Source organism: Myodes glareolus, chromosome 11 (assembly GCF_982192425.1).
Source record: "Myodes glareolus chromosome 11, mMyoGla1.1, whole genome shotgun sequence".
Lineage (NCBI taxonomy): Eukaryota > Metazoa > Chordata > Mammalia > Rodentia > Cricetidae > Myodes > Myodes glareolus.
Genome location: NC_142036.1, coordinates 4450621 through 4463518, shown reverse-complemented (window position 1 = coordinate 4463518; position 12898 = coordinate 4450621).

Here is a 12898-nt window from a genome sequence, read left to right as displayed (position 1 = left end):
TACTATACTGTTTGGTCTGTTGGCTCAGGCTTCTTATTTACTAACTCTTATATCTTAAATCAACCCATTTCTATTATTCTGTGTATTGCCATGAGGCCCATAGTTTACCAGGAAGGTTCTGGGGCATCTGTCTCCTTTGGTGGCTACATTGCATCTCCTTGACTCCTCCTCCTTCTCTCAACATTCAGTTTAGTTTTCCCTCCTAGCTCTATCCTGTCCTGACACAGGTCAAAGCAAACATATTTACAGCATACAGATGGGAATCCTATATCACTTCCCCTTTTCTGTGCCCATGTTGAGTGCCAACTTGTAGTGGGAGGCTGATTGTTTGTGTCCCAGCCATCCAGAACCAAAATAACCACACAGAAATTATATTAACTGCAATATTTTTGGCCAATAGCTTAAGTGTATTTCTAACTAGCTCTCACATCTTAAATTAACCCATTTCTATTATTTTGTATTTTACCATGAGGTTCATGGTTTACCAGTTTATTAATATCTTTTAATACAAAGGACTCGATTCACTTTTACAAAGACACAAGCTAAGAGAATGGGTATGAAAGCAGGATCCATCCTTCTGCTGTACACAAGATACACACCTCAACCTCAAAGACAAACATTACTTCAGAGTAAAGGGATGGGAAAAATTTTTCCAATCAAATAAACCTAAGAAACAAGCAGGTGTAGCTATTCCAATATCTAACAAAATAGACTTCAAACTAAAATCTATCAAAAGAGATGAAGGACACTTCATACTCATCACAGGAAAAATCCATCAAGATGAAGTCTCAATCCTGAACATTTATGCCCTAAATATAAGAGCACCCATATATGTAAAAGAAACATTATGATACTTTAAATCACACATCAAATACAACATATAGCAGAAGACTTGTAGGAGGCTTTGACACCCCACTCTTTCCAATGGACAGGTCATCCAGACATAAACTTAAATGAAAAATAAGAGAACTAACAGATATCATAACTCAAATGGAGTTAACAGACATACGTAGAATATTTCGCCCTAACACAAAAGAATATACCTTCTTCTCAGCACCTCATGGAACCTTCTCTAAAACTGACCACATACTTGGTAACAAAACAACCCCTAACAGATAGAAAGCATTGGAATAAACGCCTGTATCTTACTGGATTACTATGGTTTAAAGTTAGAATTTAATAACAACACTAATTGTAGAAAGTCTACAAACGCATGGAAATTTAAGAGTGCTCTATTAAGTCACCCCTGGGTCAAGGAAAAAGAAATTAAAAACTTCCTAGAAGTGAAGTGAAAATGAAGGCACAACGTAACCAAACCTATGGGCACTATGAAAACAGTGCTAAGATAAATATTCATAGCACTAAATGTCTACATAAAGAAGATGGAGAAATCTCACACTACCAATTTAGCAGCACACCTGAAAACTCTAGAACAAAAAGAAGCAGACTCACCCAGGAGGAAGTAGAAGACAGGAAATAATCAAATTGAGGACTGAAATCAATAAAATAGAAACAAAGAAAACAATACAAAGAATCAATGAAACAGAGCTGGTTCTTTGAAAAATTAACAAGATAGACAAACCCTTATCCAAACTAATCAAAAAGCAGAGAGAGAGCATCCAAATTAACAAAATCAGAAATGAAAAGGGGGCATAAGAACAGACACTGAGGAAATCCAGAGAATCATTAGGTCATACTACAAAAGCCTGTACTCCACAAAACTGGAAAATGTAAATGAAATGAACAATTTTCTGGAGAAGTACCACATATTAAAATTAAATCAAGACCAGGTTGACAATTTAAATAGACCTATAAACTTATAAACTTCATGACTCTAGAGGGGTTTCCAGGTGTCCAAGGAGATGTCCCCAGCTTGTTCCTTGAGCAGCTGAGGAGAGGGCGCCTGAACTGGCCCTATCCTATAGCCACACTGATGAATATCTTGCATATGACCATAGAACCTTCATCTGGCGATGGATGGCGATAGAGATAGAGACCCACATTGGAGCACTGGACTGAGCTCCCAAGGTCCAAATGAGGAGCAGAAGGAGAGAGAACATGAGCAAGGAAGTCAGGATGTGAGGGGTGTGCCCACCCACTGAGACTGCGGGGGCTGATCTAATGGGAACTCACCAAGGCCAGCTGGACTGGGATTGATGGAGCATGTGATCAAACTGGACTCTCTGAACGTGGCTGACAATGAGGGCTGACTGAGAAGCCAAGGACAATGGCACTGGGTTTTGATTCTACTGCATGTACTGGCTTTGTGGAAGGCTAGTCTGTTTGGAAGCTCACCTTCCTAGACCTGGATGGAGCGGGGAGGACCTTGGACTTCTCACAGAGCAGGGAACCCTGATTGCTCTTTGGATTGGAGAGGGAGGGGGAGGGAGGAAGAAGGAAGGAAACGGAAGGAGGTGGAAATTTTTAATTAAAAAAAGAACTTAAAAACTTCAAAAAATAGAAGCAGTCATCAAAAGCCTGCCCCTGCCCGCCCCCCAAAAAAACTCAGGACCCAATGGTTTCAGAGCAGAATTCTACCAGAACTTCAAAGAAGAGCTAATAGCTATACTCCTCAGATTGTTCCACATGATAGAAACAGAAGAAACACTGCCAAACTCTATGAGGCCAGTTGCCCTGATACCCAAACCACATAAAGACTAAACTAAGAAAGAGAATTACAGACCAATCTCCATCATGAACATTGGTGCAAAAATAATAAATAAAATACTGGAAATCAATCTAACATCACAACAAAAAAATCATCCACCATGATCAAGTTGCCCTCTTCTCAGAGATAACTCAACATATGAAAATCTATCAATGTAATCCTCTATATAAATAAATTGAAAGGAAAGCCGGGTGGTGGTGGTGCATGCCTTTAATCCCAGCACTCGGAAGGCAGAGGCAGGTGGATCTCTGTGAGTTCGAAGACAGCCTGCTCTACAAGAGTTAGTTCCAGGACAGGCTCCAAAAGCTACAGAGAAACCCTGTCTCAAAAAACCAAAATATAAAAAATAAAATAAATAAACTGAAAGAAAAAAACCATATGACTAGCCCATTAGATGCTGAAAAAGCATTTGACAAAATCCAACACCCCTTTATGGTAAAGGTCTTGAAGAGATCAGGGATACAAGGAACATATCTAAACATACTAAAAGCAATATACAGCAAGCCGACAGCCAACATCAGATTAAATGGCGAGAAACTCAAAGTGATTTCACTAAAAAAAGGACAAAACAAGACTGTCCACTCTCTCCATATTTATTTGAAATAGTTCTTGAAGTTCTGGCTAGAGCAATAAGACAAAAAAAAAGAGATCAAAGGGAAAAAGTCAAACTTTCACTATTTGCAGATGATATAACAGTATACACAAGTGACCCCAAAAACTCTACCAGGGAACTCCTACAGCTGATAAACACCTTCAGTAATGTGGCAGGAAACAAAATCAACTAAAAAAATCAGCATCCCTCCTTTATACAAACAATAAAGAAACTGAGAAAGAACTCAGAGAAACATCACCTTTCACAAATAGTCACAAATAGCATAAAGTATTTTGGGGTAACACTAACCAAACAAGTGAAAGACCTGTTTGATGAGAACTTTATATCTTTGAAGAAAGAAATTAAAGAAGAAATCAGAAAATGGAAAGATTTTCCACGCTGTTGGATAGATAGGATCAACATAATATAAATGGCAATCCTACCAAAAATAATCTACAAATTCAATGAAATCCCCTTCAAAATCCCAACACAATTCTTAACAGACCTTGAAAGAACAATACTCAACTTCATATGGAAAAATAAAAATCCAAGGATAGCCAAAACAATCCTGTACATTAAAGGAACCTTTGGAGGCATTATCATCTCTGATATCAAGCTCTATTACTACAGTAACGAAAACAGCTTGGTATTGGCATTAAAACAGAAAAGTTAATCAATTGAAAGGAATCAAAGACTTAGATACTAATCCACACACCTATAAACACCTGACTTTTGACAAACAAGCTAAAATTATACAATGGAAAAAAGAAAGCATCTTCAACAAACAGTGCTGGCATAACTGGATGTTAACATATAGAATGCAAATAGATCCATACCTATCCCCATGCACAAAACTAAATCAAAATGGATTAAAGACTTCAATATAAATCTTACCACACTGAACCTAATAGAAGAGAAAGTGTAAATTATCCTTCAGTGCGTGGCATAGTAGACCATTTCCTAAATATAACCCCAGTAGCACAGACACTCAGAGCAACAATAAATAAATAAATGGAACCTCCTGAAACTGAGAAGCTTCTATAAAGCAAAGGACACAGTCAATAAGACAAAAAGGCAGCCTACTGAATGGGAAAAGATCTTCACCAACCACACATCAGACAGAGGATTGACCTCCAATATATAGAAAGAACTCAAGAAATTAGACATTGAAATTCTAAATAACCCAATTAAAAAATGGGGTACTGAACTAAACAGAATTCTCAACAGAAGAATTTCAAATGGCTAAAAGACACTTAAGGCAGTGTTCAACATCTGTAGCCATCAGGAAAATGAAAATCAAAACTACTTTGAGATACCATTTTACACCTGTCAGAATGACAAAGATTAAAAAACACCAATAATAGCTTATGCTGGAGAGGATGTGAAGTAAGGAGAACACTCATTCATTGCTGGTGGGAATGTAAACTTGTATAACCACTCTGGAAATCAGTATGGCAGTTTCTTAGAAAATTGAGAATCAACCTACCCCAAGACCCAGAAATACAACTCTTGACCATATACCCAAAGGATGTTCAACCATAGTACAAGGACTTTTTTTTCAACTATGATTATAGCAGCTTTATTTGTAATAGCCAGAATCTGGAAGCAATCTAGTTGCCCCTCTGTTGACTGATGTGTTCTGTCCTGCCCAGTCCTTGTTCTGTTCTGTTCCCACAGTCGTTAAGTCTCAAAGAAATCATATAGAGGTCTACATTAACTATGAACTGATTGGCCCATTAGCTCAGGCTTCCTATTAATTCTAATAACTTATATTAGCCCATTATTCTAGTATATGTTAGCCACATGGCTCGGTACCTTTTTCACCAGGGCAGGTCACATCTTCCTTCTTCCATGTCTGGGCAGGACAGAATACATCAGTCAGCAAATGGCACCCAACGTGGACACCCCCATCCCCAAAAAGTTTGTCCATAGGGTTGGGAACACTGTTTATGGGTTGTTGATTATTACTTGTATTAGATAGAGGGCTGGGGTGAAAACTATGTTAAAAAAGGGGGGGATAGTAATAGTGGGTAATAGAGTGAATACTTCGTGGATAATTTACATTGGTATAGTTTTTGTATATTGATACAAGTTCAAATTATATTTGTTACTTTTGTTTACATTATTTGTACACCTATACAAAGTTATTTTGTCAGATTGTATATATGGATGTTATTATCTCTGTTTAGGACATTTTGTATATTGATACTACTTTTAGGGTATATTTTCATATTGCATCATATATTACTCCTACCTCTGATCAAGATACTTATAGATTGTTTACATTTTGAGGTCATTGTCCTCATTTGTTGCACATTTGTTTACAGGTTATTTAATATTCTGACATGAAGTTTTAGTCTTTAAGTTATACATGTATTAATTATTATAGGTCAATAGTTGTTCATGCTTGCTGTATATACACTCAGATCAATTACGTTCTTTAGATACATACTTTCTGTCTAGAAAGGTAATCTTCAATCACTTCAAGGATCTGTGGAACAAGGCATTTAAATAACTTAGGGTTCTGTTTACGTGAGACATGACTGCTTCTGCCAGCACCAGTCTATTCCCAAGAGAAAGTTGAGCACCAAAGACACTCTACTTGGAGCTTATTTTCTTCTTGGCAAAACTGGCCTTTGGGCAAGGAACTGAAAAATTACATGATATCTGGAAATGGATAAGCAGGACTCTCAAATCTTGCCAAGACAGGATAAAATGGTTTAGAAAATTTTCCTGCCTCTGAAAATGGTCTGTCGATTACGCTAGGCCAAAGCCAAAGTTGTTTGCTTCAATGTTGCAAAATGAGATTTTGGGTGATTGCTCAGGTAGCTAATTGTCTCCATCATACACTGCTCACTTTGGAAGCTACTTGATTGTACCTCCTGCCTGCTCAAGTAATATTATCCTCCTTCTCAGGCCCTCTATGGGGTTGAAGATTAGACAGTTGTAGTTACTGTCCTCTTATGATCTAGCCAAGTCATTTCCAATACAAGACTTAGACTCCTTAGGATAGAATGTTTATTAAAACATTTAGCATATGTTCCTTGCTTAACATTGTTTATGCTGATTGTAATTCTAATCTTATACTTGATATCTCTTCCTAGTGTATATTGTTTTGTATCGGGTTTGGTGGGTGCCATTTGTTGTCTGGGTTTCTGTCCTGCCTGGTTTCTGTCCTCCCACCAGGTCCCACAGCCATTTAGCTCCAAAGAAATCACACAGAGATCTATATTAAAAATAAACTGATTGGCCCGTTAGCTCAGGCTTCTTATTAGCTCTTATAACTTATATTAACCCACTATTCTTATCTATGTCAGCCACATGGCTCGGTACCTTTTTCAGCGAGGCAGTCACATCTTCCTTCTTCTGTGATTGGGACAGGACTGGGGAGGAATGGGCTTCCTCCTTCCCAGAATTCTTCTGTTCTCATTGACCTGCCTCTACTTCTTGTCTGACTACTGGCCAATCAGCATTTATTTAAAACATAATTGACAGAATATAGACAATTGTCCTGCACCACCCCTCACTGAAGAATGGATAAAGAAAATGTGGCACATTTACATAATGGAGTACTACATCTTGAAATCTGCATGCAAATTGATGGAACTAGAAGAAACCATTCTGAGTGAGTTAACTCAGATCTAGAAAGGTGAGCATGGTATGTACCCTCTCATAGGTAAATACTAGCTGTAAAACAAAGGAAAAGGAGCTTATAGTCCATGACCCCAGAGACACTAAGTAGCAAAGAGAAACCTAAGAGAAGCATACATAGCTCCCCCTGGGAAGTGGAAATAGATAAGATCTCCTGAGAAGAGTGAGAACATGGGGTTAGGGGGTGAAGGGAAGAGGGAAGGGGAAGAAGAGGGAAGAAGGGAATGGGGAGGAGAACTTGATGGTTGAGATGTGGGAAGAACAGAGATAGAGAATGAGAAAAAAAGATAATTTGATTGAAGGAACCATTATGGGGCTAGCAAGAAACCTGGCACTAGAGAAATACCCAGGAATCCACAAGGATGACCTCAGCTAAGACCCTAAGCAATAGTGGAGAGGGTGCCTGAAATGGCCTTTCCCTGCAGTCAGATTGAGGACTGTCTTAAATGTCACCAGAGAATCTTCATCCAGCAACGGATGGAAGCAGATGCAGAGATCCACAGTGGAGCACTGGGCTGAGCTCCCAAACTCCAGTCGAAGAGAGGGAGGAGTGAGAATACAAGCAAAGAGGTCAAGACCATGATGGGGACACCTTCTGAAACAGCCTACCTGAGCTAATAAAAGTCTACCAACTCTGGCCTGACTGCAAGGGAATCAGCATAGGACTAAACTAGGCTTTCTGAATGTTTGTGACAGTTGTATGGCTGGGCAGACTGCAGGGCAGTGAGAACAGGATTTTTACTACTGCTTGTTCTGGCTTTTAGGAGCCCATTCTCCCAGGAGGGATACTTTGCTCAGCCTAACTATAGTGGTGAGGGCATTGGTCCTGCCTCAGAGCAATGTTCTAGACTTTGTTGACTCCCCATGGGAAGTCTTACCCTCTCTGAGAAGTGGATGGGGGTTGGTATGGGGACTGGGGGAGGGATAAAGGTAGAAGAGGAGAGGAGGAAATTGGAACTGGATTTGTCATGTAAAATGAGAAAATATAGATTTTCCTTTAAATAAATTTAAAAAGAAACCCATCCCAGGTCTCTGGTAGCACGGCATCACCTTACTGTTTGCCTCTTTCCTTTCCTTGGAAAACCTGTGCTTTAGATCAACAGAGGCAACACTGAAACTGAACATGAAGTAGCCTCCTGAAATGCCTTCTTCTCTGCTTTCCCGCCGGCTGCTCACATCCACCCCTGTGCTGATTGTCCCTGTGGTGTATTTTTAGGATAAAGAGATCTGTTGACTTCCCGTTGTTTGGCCCCTTCCAACACAGATGGACATGCAGAGTCTAATTTCTTCCATTTTCAGATTCTGTTTTTCAGTGGTGGTGGGGACCTCTTTAGACATCCTCTGAGATGAGAAGCCACCTTCCAAGCTGTGGATACGCCCACAACAAAGGCTTCTGTGTAGATGAGCAACTCTTTTCTGCTCTGTCTCTACGTGCTCCATCTTGGAAGTTATGACTTCCCTGCCCCAGTGCTATAGGTCTTATAGATACTAAAGATTTCCTTATTGGATTGCCTTCTTTGAAAAGCCCATAAAGCTCACGTCTCTCTCACCTGAAAAAAAAATCACATGCCTTTTCTTAAAAAACATAACTTCAGGATTTCCCAACTCTTTGAAGCTCGTAGTCTGCAGTATGGAGCGAATGAGGAAAATAATCATTAATATTCCTGACTGTGCCAGCATAATTATACATAATATGTATTATATATCTTCCTAAATAATTGTACAAAGTAGTTCCTAGTCCACCTTTATTTTGCAAGCAAGGCACAGAAGTCAAAGATAATGCTCCATTGAACTTTATACTTGGATAAAGGCAGAGGGAAAACTGACTCCAGCCAGCCTGGCCCCAAGTGATGCTTCTGTGAGGTTAGAACTCCTAAGGGGAGGTGCTGAGGAAGGTAAATAACACATAGCAAGCTTCCCAGACTTTTTCCCTGTTGTTTTTGCTCTTCCCGATTTATTTCATCTTCTTTTCTAAGGTCTACATTGTAAACAAAGACCTAAAATTATCTTGTCCATGTATTTTGAGGAAGAGAACTGAAAGTTTGCAAACACTAAGCTTTGTTGGCCTTCCGAGTTTCCTGATTAAGCAGGCATGTGCCTCTGTTGCTGTCACAAAAGGTCTCTGAGAGAATGCTTCAAATCTACCTACTGCAAAAGGGTAAGTACTCTCAGTTTTGATTGGAACTGTACAGACAGAGTTTGGGGTAATGTTCACGGCACAGGAAACCAAACTGTAAATAATGAGAGGTTTTTGCAATACCCAGACGTAGTGACCCTAGGATGTTCACAGCTCAGAAGGATCAGCACCAGCACTCACACAGTCCTGTGAGCTCTGGTCAATCATGGACTTGTCTCAGCCTGGAGAACTGAGTCAGAGTCTTTGGACTTTGACATTGATGGCTTTGATATTTTGCCAGGAATAAGCAGAAACTTTATGACTAACAGCTCATTTCCGTTCTAAACAAATAGACATAAAAAGAGTGTCTGTAGCAAATTTAAAAAGTTATTTAACACCTTGTTAAATACTGGAATTAAGACTGGTCACCCCTCCAGATGCTCTCCCAGGGGAGCTGGTGCTTCAGGTGAGCACCACTTTACAAGTTTAGAGAAAATTCTTTACTATGGCTCATAGCAATAAAACTTCATTAAGTGAGGTTTATTTATAAATAAAACATTGACACAAGACTCAGTGCTTGCTGGGCTTGGTGTAAAGCTTAGAAAAAAGACAATAAATAGAAAATTTACTAAAAACTCCCTTACAAAGTTTATGTGCTTGTAAAAATACATGCAACTTTCTCGTTGATAGCCAACAGGCATATATGCAGGAGGGTGCTTCTGTGTTGCTTATGTGCAGGATGAGCTTCTGTGTTGTGAAGTGTTTCATTGTGACTTATGTGCAAGAGTGTACTTTTGTGTTGTCAAGTGTATTTTATCGTTTTGATTAGATAGGCCCTGTGGGATCTTTGGTCCCCACCATTTCTGAACACAGGCAAGGTAAGACCTATTAGCAACTGGTGTTCATGCATGTTCTTCCTGTTTACAGGTGTCTTCAAGGCACTGTTGACTTCAGCCCTTAAAACCATCTGCACACTGCCTTTTATTACCCTTACATTATAGACAAGGAAACAGGCAGAGAGGTGGAGTCCTGGGCTAAGGTCAAAGAGTTAATACCTCACCCATGGGAGCCTTGACCGAGGTATCTTGATTCCATGTTTTAGGATTCCTTTACTCCTTACAACTGGGGTTGGAGTTGGGGCCAGGACAGGAGGAGCTCTTCTGGTCGGCTGGCAGTAAAGAAGGTCTTCAGGAATAACCTGTCTGCAGGTTTGGGCTTTGCCTAGAGCAGGAAGCATGGTTGGTAGAAATCCTAAGCCCACACAGTTTGTCTATCAGGTTACGCAGCTTCCTAGGGCTTCCGGGTCTAAAACAGAGGAGCTCAGCCACTGGGAGACCAAGTGCAGCCATGGCTTGGGATGTCCCACATCCTGCAGATTTTGTTCAATCGTCTCAACAGCCAGACAGCACTGTTCCGTAGAGCAGTGAATAGACAAGAAACTGAGATCGAAGAGAGCCCAAGTACACACGGACCCGTGGTTAGAGAGCAGAGTCCCTGGACTTGAAAGGAGGCCCAGCTGACGCCATTCTGCCTCCTCCAATTTGTATTACAGTTTCTCGAGGGGAGCTGAGCAGTGGTGATGCAGAGGGGTGTATTAAATAAACCAATTATTAGTTAGCATACAAATATTATATGAAAGAACAATGTTTTCGAAAATAAAACCAAGTTTAGTGAATGCAGTGACACTGTTTTTATTCTGCTAATTTTTCTAATGCCTGGCTGAATCTCATATCTGTTCATATCTGAATCTCATATCTGTTCCTGTGTTCCATCTGTTGCAACATCCCATATCAGTGTCCTCTGAGAAGCACCTCACGAACTCATGAGAAAATGAGAGCAAAGATGACATTTAGTATAACAAGGAAATGATTGAGGTCTGGGAGTATAGCTCAGAGGGGTGGAGCAATTACCTTGGATTGTGCTAGGCGCTAGGTTTACCCTCTAGCACTGCAAAAGGAAAAAAGATCAAAGAAGAAAGGGGATTGGTGGTTGTTTTTCTCTTCCCTCCCTCCCTCCCTCCCTCCCTCCCTCCCTCCCTCCCTCCCTCCCTCCTTCCCCTCCTTCCTTCCTATTGGGTAGCTGTGCACTTGTCATAGTTGATGAATGAAGGTCAGAGGAAAATTTGAAGTTGATTCTCTCTCTCCATCAGGTAGGTTACTGGGATCAAATTCGTATCATCAGGTTTGGAAGCATCTCTATCCGCTGAGTTATATTGTCAACCTAATGTGATTTTTTTTAAAGACTCACTCAGAGTCATTCACAATGTCATGAACAACCGTGATGTGCCTAGATCATACTGAGACCCCTGAACTATAGACACTTGCTGTGCACCAAGGTTAGTGAAATCACTGTATCTTTGATTAGAAACAATGTCACAGGTGAGCTAGTTCAGACCTCCAGCTGATGAAACACAACCCTATTGAGCCTCTGTAATCGCCCCATTTGACAAGCACAGCAGCCATTCTTGGTTCCAGTAGCTCTTTAATGGACAGAAAAAAAAATTTCCATGTTGAGACAATGTTCTTTTTCTGTAGGGACTACTGGTCTCAGCTCTATATAGGGTGACTTTAGTGATCCTTCATTCCATTCATAATATCTGAAAACCACCTCCTTGGGTGCTGTCATCTCTTCCAGCTAAGAAGCTTGAAGACCCGCTGTTCCCACTGTTTTCCGGTCCAAATTTTATTTCTTTTTATCAGGCTCTTCAAAAGTCGGTTGAGTTTATATAAAATTCCAATATCATCTGAGATAGGTTTGATCAGGACGTATTCTATGCTTAGTTTTGATTGGTTTTTACAGATGCTTAACATTAACTAACAGGAAGGTGCACACAGAGGTGCTCACTTATCTATGGGGAATATGTTTCTAGATCCTCAGTAGATATCTGAAACTATGACTATTACAAATCCTATGAACTTTTCCTATGGTAAACAATAGAGTAGGCGCAGTAAGAGTGGTAGCAATACCGGACACTTCAATGTGTCAAGTAAAATAAGAATTACTTGAACACAAGCTCGATGGTGTTCATTTGGTAGTCAAGAATCCTACCTGAGTTGGTCATTTTTTCACAGTGACAAAACACCTGAATGAATCAACTTAAAGGAGGAAGGGAGTGTTTTGACTCCTAGTCATATGATTTTGGTTGACAGCTAACTGGTTCCGTTGTTTCTGGCTGTGATGGGGCAGAATATCATGGTGAGGAGAATCTCAACAAAACAGAGGAGGCTAATCTAATGGTGGCAGGGTCCAGAGAGGAGTGGGGGGGAAGAAGGAGGGATACAGACAGATAGACAGAGACTACCTCTGATCAGAGACTACTTACAGCCCATTTAACATGCAACTCATTTGTGGATCAACCCATTGATGAAGCTATTGCCCTCACAGTCTGGTCGTCTTTCCATACTGTTGCTCGCTGGGAGCAAGGCTTCAGAAAGGCCCTTTGGATGGGGACACTTCATTTGCAAACCATAGGAGGTGTTAGGTGTCCACTCAGTGACCACTAGATGAGACCCAGCCAGAGTGGAAATGCAGCAGGACAGCATGAGATTTCTTCAGGGTGCTCGGTGCATAATTTGATATTTGGAAACTTCTTATTCTGGGATTTGCCATTTCATCTTTTCAGACCATGTAATGGCTGGTAGCCAAAACTGTGGAAAATGAAAACTGAGAAGAAAGGGCCTACTGCGTTATCACACGCAGCATCTTTTCTTCTGGTGCTGGCAATCAAGTCCTGGGCTTTGCACATACAGTAGGTAAATGATCCATCACTGAGCCACATTCTCAAACTTTTACTATACAGCTCAGGCTGGCCTGAAACTCATGATCCTTCTGCCTCAGCCTCCTAGGTGCTGGGATTACAGATGCACCACAT